Source organism: Pimephales promelas, chromosome 8 (assembly GCF_988280905.1).
Source record: "Pimephales promelas chromosome 8, fPimPro1.hap1.1, whole genome shotgun sequence".
In the NCBI taxonomy this organism is placed as follows: Eukaryota; Metazoa; Chordata; class Actinopteri; order Cypriniformes; family Leuciscidae; genus Pimephales; species Pimephales promelas.
The window spans coordinates 9758038-9767902 of record NC_142776.1 but is presented as its reverse complement, the minus strand read 5'-3'; the positions used below and the strand labels follow the sequence as shown (position 1 = coordinate 9767902).

The window sequence follows — 9865 nt, the reverse complement described above, 5'->3', positions numbered from 1 at the left end:
TTATTGGTTCTCCAGCTTTTCGTTAGAAATGTTCAATTTCTTTCAGTCCAATGTAATTGACTATGCATGCACATAAACAATACAATAACAATACAGTAGGGTCCTCTCACCATCGGTGCTCGGGCCCTAATTAAAGATTATATTTGGAATTCTAAAGATTCATAATTAAAGGAACTGCAACCAAGCCAGTAGGCTATATTAAACTATAATACTGAACTGCGTTCTGCGTTGTGTTTAACCATGGTTAAAACATTTGCTGTTTTGCTTGCACGTGCAGTTGCGGACAGAGCGTGTGGGATAGGCAGGGCACTGGGGGCTGACGTCACGCATCAGGGCGGGGCCACACTATGCAGCAGCGCAAGGAAGAGCGAGAGGCAGCCTGCCTGCGCGCTGGAATTTGGCAAGAGATTCACATGCATCAAAACTCTTCTGATGGCAATATGGATTGACAAAGTGCCTACTGAGATGTAAGTACGTTTGATTTGTGAAACATTCCGGAGAGTCAGCTTCGAGGCTCTTTTTTAATTACACCGCCAGAGAAATGGCCATAAAGTATCTGTGTTGTGTGTATGCTCTGTAGTGCGCAAGGATGCGAACTGAAGATAAGTTACATTTGTAAGCTGTTTATATGACTTGGCGACGATGCCATTTAATAATCGCTTCCATATTTGTGAGATTGGGGTTCGGAACTGTATGTAAACACAACCACCATACTCTGCCTGCCAAATCGAAAGCTATAGCCTACTGTTTCTTTGAAGGAAACACTGAAATGTCTTTCATGGGCAGAGGAAGGTGAAAGTATTCATTCGGTGTGACCTGAGGAGCCAGTTTTCGCGTATATTTCGCTTGTATTGAACTATGCAAGTGAAACAGGGCCAGTCAGCTGTTCATTATTTTCCAAAATCCCAGTGAATCTATAATTGCCTTGTAAACTTGTAAACATCCCCAATACATTTCATTATTAATTAGATGTTTAATATCTTAACCTTTCAAGACACAAATTATTTTCCAAGAAAATATAAAATATTTATTTTAAATTTCTTTTAAATATTTTTAATTTTTTTTTTAAATAAATACATTTAATAGTTATTTAATACTATACGTGATATTATTATTAATATATACATGGATAATATTTTAAGTAAACTTTAAATAAATACAAAACCATCATAGATTAATATTGCTTACAACAAATCACGTGATTTTGTAAAGAAAATTACATTAAACAGTATTATTAATTTAATAGATGAATATGAATACCATTGTTGGACAAGGAAACTCTTGGACAAGTAATTTTTTCTTTGTTCACTATAAAGTTTTTAATGCTCATCTTACATTGTTACAATGTAAGACGATCATTAAAAAATGTATGGTGAACAAAGAAAAAAATACTTTTCCAAGTGTGTCCCTTGCTCTAGTCTAGTGTGTACAGTGATATTGACTATTAAATTAAACTCTGCCGGGATTCAAACCTGTAACCTTTTGGTGACCAACTAAGTTCCAGTACCTTAGCATTTTAATTCCAATGAGAAAGGTCCATGCAATGCATGTAATGTAAAAAAAAAAAAAAAAAACTGGTCTTTTTAATCAAAACTCTAAATATAAATTTGAGATATTAAAGTTAACACAATGTCTGGTCAGTCTTTGTCTGATACCCACACATTCCTTCTTTAAACAAAGTCAGACCAAATAGGGTTTCACTGGGTTACTCCTGATTGGAGTTGATATTTCATGAAGCTGGCATGCTGTTGCATAAGCACGGTTCAAATGCAGTGTGCTTGGTTTCACTCAGCTGAGAGGAAAACATGGGCCACGTGCTGGCACCACAAGTGCGGTTACATTAAGACTTCATCAGGACTGTGCAGGCCAGGCCTGTTTAAGAGCAAAATCGTAAATGATAGATTTTTTTGTTGTATGGTCTTATTTTTCAGTTTTTCAGTTTCAGTTACAAATAATGTAATGTAGTACATATACAAATTTTGGTCCGAAATGTTTGTACGTGTTTGTCGTAGACACAAAATAGCATAACTAGTAGCCTAGTGGCTGTAAAGCCAGCGCTGGCATTTGATAAAACTAAAACATTACGTCTGAAATTATACATACAAATACATTTAAAATGATTAAGTCTTAAACAACTTTATTGATGTTTTTTATACCCGAATACTACTTGTAGAACTTACTTTATTTTATAACTTGGTTTTATTGTATATCAATGCTTGAATTTTGTCTTTTTACTGACTGTTCACTTGTCTTTAATAATGACTAATAAATGGAAATCAATGTTAATTGCACCAATGATCCGATCCGATAATGATCTTTTTTTTATTTTTTTTTGATGGTTTGAACAATGATTTGATCCGTGACTCAAAATTTGGGAAAATTTCGTAATTTGGTCCAAACCAAATGCAACTTCCACATAAATAAATGAGACAAATAAAGATGTGTATAGGCTCGTTCGGTTAGATGGTCGATAAAAATGATCCCTTCACCCTCATTATCTTGTAGATCAGTATTTCAGCCTCATGTCACATTGTGTTCAGCTACAGTCGGTTATGTCTGAGTCAGATATAACACATTCCTCTGTGTGTGAGCTGTTTGATTATTCCCCTTCACTAGCTGAAAAAAGCACCTTCACAAGATTTAGAGCCTGAGATTTTAAATCACAGGGACATGTTTTTCTCTTATTGGCAGTGTCCTAGAGATTCTGTAGCCCTATGCCAGGTTTTCATATATTTTGTCATAAGGCTTCCAGAGACCATTAGGCCCAGACTGGGAAGCACTTTGTAACAGAGAAAGAAATGCATAAATCATAAAAAAATAAAGTTTCTGTTCTTGTAAAGAGACTGATCACTTTTATTACCAGGTACGAATGTTCTTCTTTTTTTACTAATGAAACTGCACTGTAAAAAATATTGATGGTTTAACTTAAAAAAGTAAGTTACCAGGTTGCCTTAAAATTTTAAGTTCATTGAACTGGAAAAAGTGAGTTAATACAATGAAGGAGATTAATTTAACCATCAGAAACTCAAAATTATATGTTATCTGAACTAAATAAATTATTTAAGTTGATTTGACAAAAGAAAAAATGTTGTGATTAATACACGGTAAAAAAATATTGTTGGTTTAACTTAAAAAAGTAAGTAACCTGGGTTGCCTTAAAATTTTAAGTTGACTGAACTGGAAAAAGTGAGTTAATACAATGAAGTAGATTAATTTAACCATCAGAAACTCAAAATAATAAGTTATCTCAACTAAATAAATTATTATAAAGTTGATTTGACAAAAGAAAATATGTTGTGATAACAAATCTTGAAAATATTTTTTTTACAGTGTGGTAACATATTATTCTATATTTCTGTTGCATTTTGAACAGCAAGGAACTTCTGCTGAGCTGAGATGCATGCTGGGATACATACTGTGGTTCACATAAAATCAAATTAGGATCTGTCTTAGTCTTTTATCTATAATGACTCAGCTTCTTCAACTCTGCCTGAAGGCTTGGAGCAGATCAGAACCGATCTGTGGAGCATTTGTTGTTGAACTTGTACCGTGGTGCTTCCCAAGACTTGCCCGCTAGTTATGCGATGCAGGCCTGCATTATTGATATTTCCTTGGATATAAGATATTGTGGAGCTGAAAGGTCTGTCTGCTTCTATTTCTGCCATGGAAAGGCACTCGTATGGTTGTAAACGTGATGGTGTGGCAAGGTAGGGTTATATGTTGAGGCAAGGATGTTATGTAATGTTGGTCCTGATGCAGACCATTTCCATGAAACATTACTTCTCCAGTCATGTGGATAATGGTGTCTTGAATGCATTCTGGGATGAATAATAAATGTATAACTGCTACCAGAAGCAGCTGCTCTGTTTTACATGACCACTAGTATACAGTGCTGGGTAGATAACTTACAAATTGTTGGGCATTACTGATTCCAAATTATTGTAATCCATTTCATTACACATTTTATGTAATATAATCCAACTACTTTGATTACTTTGACCAAACTCCTTTATCACATTGAATTGAATAGGGTAATATTGTACCATTATACATATTTAGGGTTGGGTATCGTTTGAATTTGAACGATTCTGATTCCGATTCCTTGTTTCGATTCCGGTTCCTAACGATTCTCGATTCCGATTCTTTTAAGAGGGAGGGTCAAAAAAGTTTAGCTAACCTTGTTAACCAAAGGTTTTTCTGAAGGAAATAATACTTTCTGAAGGAAATACTCCTTCTGTCACAAATTTTGCATTTTGCTGAGATTTCGTTATTTTTAGAAAAGTGAAGCCACACTTTGGACCGCCGACGTAAGCCACTTATATTCGACTCGCGCGATTATGCCAACACTTCCGGTAGACGCTTCTTCGTTGGTGTTGTTCAGCAGTTTCTTCTTCCGGTCGGCGGACTATGAATATCGAAACTAGGAATCGAAATTTTAACTTTTGAACGATTCCGGGAAAAACGAAAAGTTAGTCCCGGTTCCAATCGATACTCGATTCTCGATACCCAGCCCTAACCATATTGATTTAAAAATACAAAGAAAATGAAAATATATTCCATTCTTTATCAACATGAAGTGCAGTAAACTTTAAATTCCTTGAGGGTTTCCCAAACTGTGGTCTGTGAAGGAACTGGGGAGTTTGTGAGTTTAATGAAAAGCTAATAATGAAATAAATCATGCAAATTTTAAAATAACATTTTATTTATTCATTTTATAATAATTACAAATAATAAAAATGATAGGCCTTATAAAAAGTGTGAAAGACAAAACCCTTTCAAACACATTGCAATGCATGGTTAAATTACTTGTTGAGTGATATTTCAAAAATAATAATTAACATGTTCATGAGAAGTTCTGATGACCTCAGTCTGGTGGTGACCAAATGCTTTGGCCTCTTATTTTAGAAAACTTTCTGAATGTATAGCCTATAAGTAAAGTGCTTTTTTTGAACGGAAAATTTAAAAGACTCCTAGGGGGCATTTACATAAGTCCTATTCTTGCATTTGAAAGCACAATGGGAACAGAATGCAGTAAAAATTGAATGACTTTAACATGGATATTTTAATTTCTTTGTGTGTATGAGTAATCAATAAACACACAATTGCAAATAAATTACTTAAATATATTGCATATGCATTGATTTTATGAAAATTAATACCAAGAAGGCTAATTGTAATTCCTTATTACAAATTTATTTTGGACAAGGAAAATTTAGCGCTTGATTAAATTCCTAGTGTTTTCCTAGACACTTTAAAAACAGGTGCCTTAATGTTTCTACAATAGAGATGTTTTTGTTAATACCAAAAATATAAAAAGGGGCTAATAAGTTTGCTTGCTCCAGTTGATGCCAGAATTGAAAAAATGGCATCCAGCAATCTTTACATTTCTCTCTTCCCCCATTTAGATGCACTTCTTTGAAATAGGAGCTCATATCTGACAAGCACATGTGTGTTGGTTCACCGCTACATCACATCCTGCTGACCTTCAGAGATGTCCTCTTTGTTAGTCATAGAGGAGCATGCTGAACGAGTGTTTTAGATTCAGAGATTGGTAACAAGATTTGAGTGCATCTTTTCCGTTTTATCATCAGAGAGGCCATTTGTTCAAGTCTAGTTAAATATTTGTCGTCCCATGTGTGTTTTTTTTTTTTTTTTTGCCATTTCATCATAGCCCAGAATAGAGAATGTGATCATCCTAGTTCAGTATCTTGATTCATCTTAATGTATAGTACTTCCTCAAAGTCATGCTTTTGCTGCAAGTGTCAAACCACTTCCCTTAAGACCTGCAAAACAGCCTGCTCCAGCTGCACTTACACAAAGTCATTTCCACTCGCCGTTTCTTGTTTGCTCAATTCTTGGTAAAATCTTCTTGACTTAATTAAGCTTTTATTATTGGCTTTAAACATCTCATGCTCTGTGACACTTAAGCAGTTTCAGAGATCGAAATGGTAAACATTTATGACTGCATCCTCTTCAACTTGACGATTTACTGGAAGTAGTTCAAATTTGTTAAGTTAAAACATTTTTGTTACATATAAAGATTGTGGAATTTCCTTGAGCTTTCCCTCTGCATTCCTAACCTAAAAGGTACACATTATCTCATTTTTCTTTTCTTCTTTTCTGTTCTTTTCTTTTCTTAAAACTACTCATTAACTATAAAACCGTGTTATTTAAGTAATATTTAGTTGAATATTTAGTTTGAATTAGTTTTTTTTATTTTGAAAACTTTAATAATTCTATTTAGTTATTTATGTTTTACATAATCATCATTCAAAAACTGAGTTGTATACAAACATTTAAATTTAACTTTTTTTCTATATAATTATGTTTTACTCCATTTTGTTATTTGAAGTATAAACAGATTTAAACCGTGGCTGTCATGTTTTCATGACAGATTTATTGAAACATGCATTGTAAAAAAAAAAATCATGAAACAAGGGTGGGACAAAATATTGAAAAGGCAATATATCTCGAGGTGGTGCTCAACATATGAATGAGGGAAACGTGAACTTAAGTTAACTAGTCTAAGAAAAAGAGGTTTTTAATGGGATGGCGAACAGCAGTGCGAGTAAAATAATAGATGCCCCAGCCACTTTTAAGTCCAAAGTCTGCACACACTTCAGCTTTTATACCATCGATGGGACAAAAAATATCGACAAAGAGTGTGCGATATACAAGAACTACCTGTTAAAAGTAAAGTGAACTGGTAATACCACGAACATGCAAAGCCACTTGCAACGCCATCACCCTGATCACAGTTAAAATGTTTAATTTCCTTAATGTTCAATTTAATTTACAGACTGAAAAACTTGTTGTGCTTTTCTCTAACAGTTTAGACTATATTAAAGAGAAAACCTGCACTTAAAGGGTTAGTTCACCCAAAAATGAAATAATCACCCTCATGTTATTCCAACCCCGTAAGACTTTCGTTCATCTTCAGAACACACATTAAGATATTTTTTTATGAAATTTTAGAGCCGGCGGCTCACTCCTTCATAAGCTGCTAGGCAATTTCATTCTGCCGGGCCAGAAAAGTTAGTAAAAACATAGTTAATAGTGATGCACAATTTTATTTGTTCATTTTTATGTTATCGTTATCGGCCCGATAATAAAATTTGGCTGATATATTAAAGCTGATAAATAATTAATTATTTCCTTCAACACTTGACACTTGAGACACTTAAGATGCGCACTGTTCAACACGATTGATCTTAATTGCTTGAAATATGATCGGAATCAAAAAAGAAAATATAGTTTCCTATAAAGTGCAAGTGCAAAATGTGCTGTCATATCGGCTTCATGAAATTATAATGAGAACATTATAATTCTGTGATTGGGAAATTGATTTTAATTGTGAGACTTTTGTTTTTGCAATCAGGCTCTCAAAAATGATTAAAAAAAATGGATTTAGATTTATCGGCCGATATATCGGTTATCTGCTTTCAAATATAAAGAATTATCGGTATCGGCCAAAATGTTCATATCGGTGCATCCCTGATAGTTAAAATAGTCCAAGTGACTACAGTGGCTCAACCACAGTTTATCAAGTGACGAGGATAAGTTTTGTGCGAAAAACAAAAAACAAACAAAAAACAAAAACATTTTATTCAACTATTAATTAATTTCCTAACGTGTGGGCCTCTGAATATGAGTTCATGAGAGCACCATAAAGCATATGCGAGAACTGCTTTAAAGGTTGTTATCGTCATATAAACAAAACCTTTATAGAGGCCTGAGTTCCATAAAACTGTAAAAAAAAAAAGCCTGTTATACATGAAAAAAATGAATGTGCTTTGTATTTGTGTTTAAAAGATGGCTGTTGCTCATTTTCATCTCAAAGAGGAACATCTGTGGTTGTCCTCTAAAGAAATTATGCAAGCTTCAATTGGATGAACAGACCACCTAAATAAGGATGGGCAGTTTTTTTGTTCTTGAGCACAAAAAGACATACACGCTCACACAAGGGTTCTCTCTCTCCCTCTCTCTTTCTCCCTATCTATCTCTCCATCACACACAATTCTTAGTGCAGTGTTTGCTGCTCCAGCTCATAGATCAGTGTCTCCCTAATTCTAGTGAGGCCATCTGGAGATTTCACATTCTGGAAGTTTCTCAGGACATCATTAGGAGAGGTCTATTATTACCCCTACTGTCCTCCCATGTTTTTATTTTATTTTCATCCAGTACCACAGTTTAACACACTGGTTTACTTTGACACTGCATTTAAAAGCTTAAGGCAAATGTAATACCTTGAAAACAGCTTTAAGCTTAAACTTTTTTTTTTGTATTATCCACATTTAATAGTTATGACGCCAGAACTCGATTCTAGAAGAGTCTAAGGGCATTTAAACTTGTAGTTCGGTACTCTAGGTTGTTTTGTTCCAGACAAAAAAAAAAAAAAACGAAAATGATACATTTAGTCCTGGTTCACGTAACGTTCACAGTGTAATTTTTAACACTGAACCTAAAGATACAAAAAAAAGTATTTTAGGACATATACTGTATTTTGTGACGTAATTTTTCGCACATCCAAACCAATGCTGTGTGCTGGGTTAAATGCGCTCGCTTTATGTGCGTACATATGATTGTGGCAGGTATCCTTCCATCACACGCAAGATAGTGAGTTTGCTTGATTAGTATTGCATCCTGTTGCATAATCATTTGCACACAAAAAACAATTAAATGACTAAGCCTTTGTGCCCTGGTTCTAAATATACTACCCACATTACTGTACTGTGTCCAGTGATTAAGTAATCCACAGCTCCCATGTCACCGCAAATGAAAGATATTACAAGCAGCTACTGTATCCATGACTGTTTTGAGGATTTAATGTGCTGTGCCATGTATGACACTGCCTATTGGCTGTCGTAGGTTTATTTATTTATTTATTTAATTTAATAACTCTTCAATGATTCTTGTATGTTATGGAAACATGATCTGCTAATATGTAGAATAATATGCTTTAGGATAAAACCTTTGATACACTGAAGGCCACAATATACTCTCAGAAATGGTCTTTGGTCTTTTATTTGGTGAACTGGTCCATTGTTGAACATTTTAAATCAAAAGGATGGTATTGAGTTGACAGCGCTTGAGAGGATAAAAATGACTGTTTAAAACTGAGAAAGTTTTACCTGAGTGTGTGTGTGGGAGGAAGTGATGCAGCTGTAAATGAGAGGTGTGTGGGAAGAGGAAAGGAGACACTGATGTTTTATAGAGATGAACAGTTCTGGAGCTTGGTTTGTTAACTCTGTCTCTGTGTGGGAAGTTTAACTAGAGATGCCGAACATCTGAGAAGGTTCAGTCCAATCACCTGCTTAATTCTGTGTGTGTGTGTGTGTGTGTGTGTAAGAGGAGGAGGACTATGGGTTGTAGGTTTGGCAGTCAGACGAAAAGTGAAAACTGGGAAACTAGGTTTGCCCATTTACGGTCTCCAGTCTCTGCTGTCCTCCTGACTCAATGCCTGTGGAAAAAGAGTCATCTAAAACAAACACACTCATTTTTTTTTCTTCTGTCTCGCTCTCTCTGTCTCTCTCTCTCTCTCTCTCTCTCTCTCTCTCTCTCTCTCTCTCTCTCTCTCTCTCTCTTGCGGATATTTAAAAAGTAAAAGTGGCTTTGTTTTGACCACACTCATCACTAAAGCAAACTAGCTCTTCATTTCAAGCAACAGCCAGGCATAAAGCAGAGCAGGGACCCCTTTTGTGTGTCGTAAAAAAATGTAACATTTTAAAATTTGCTAATTGTTACCTGTACGTTCAGTAGTATGCTCATTATCAGCTGCTGGTGCTCTTCAGTTCTCTCAGCACAACATGTTTCAGTTCAGTGAATTGTCAGAGTTATTGAAGTAACATTGACTCCTCGCGAAAGC

At 34.9% G+C, this 9865-nt stretch overlaps 1 protein-coding gene across 10 annotated transcripts in view; it reads left to right on the top strand.

Annotated features, from left to right (window-relative positions):
• Positions 1-331: 331 nt before the first annotated feature.
• inpp4ab (inositol polyphosphate-4-phosphatase type I Ab) overlaps positions 332-9865 on the top strand; it is a 62134-nt gene continuing 52600 nt past the window's right edge. For all 10 annotated transcript variants that reach the window (XM_039667978.2, XM_039667986.2, XM_039667977.2 and 7 more), the window contains exon 1: positions 332-467. The gene's annotated coding sequence lies outside the window, so the exon portion shown is untranslated. The remainder of the gene's footprint in view (positions 468-9865) is intronic.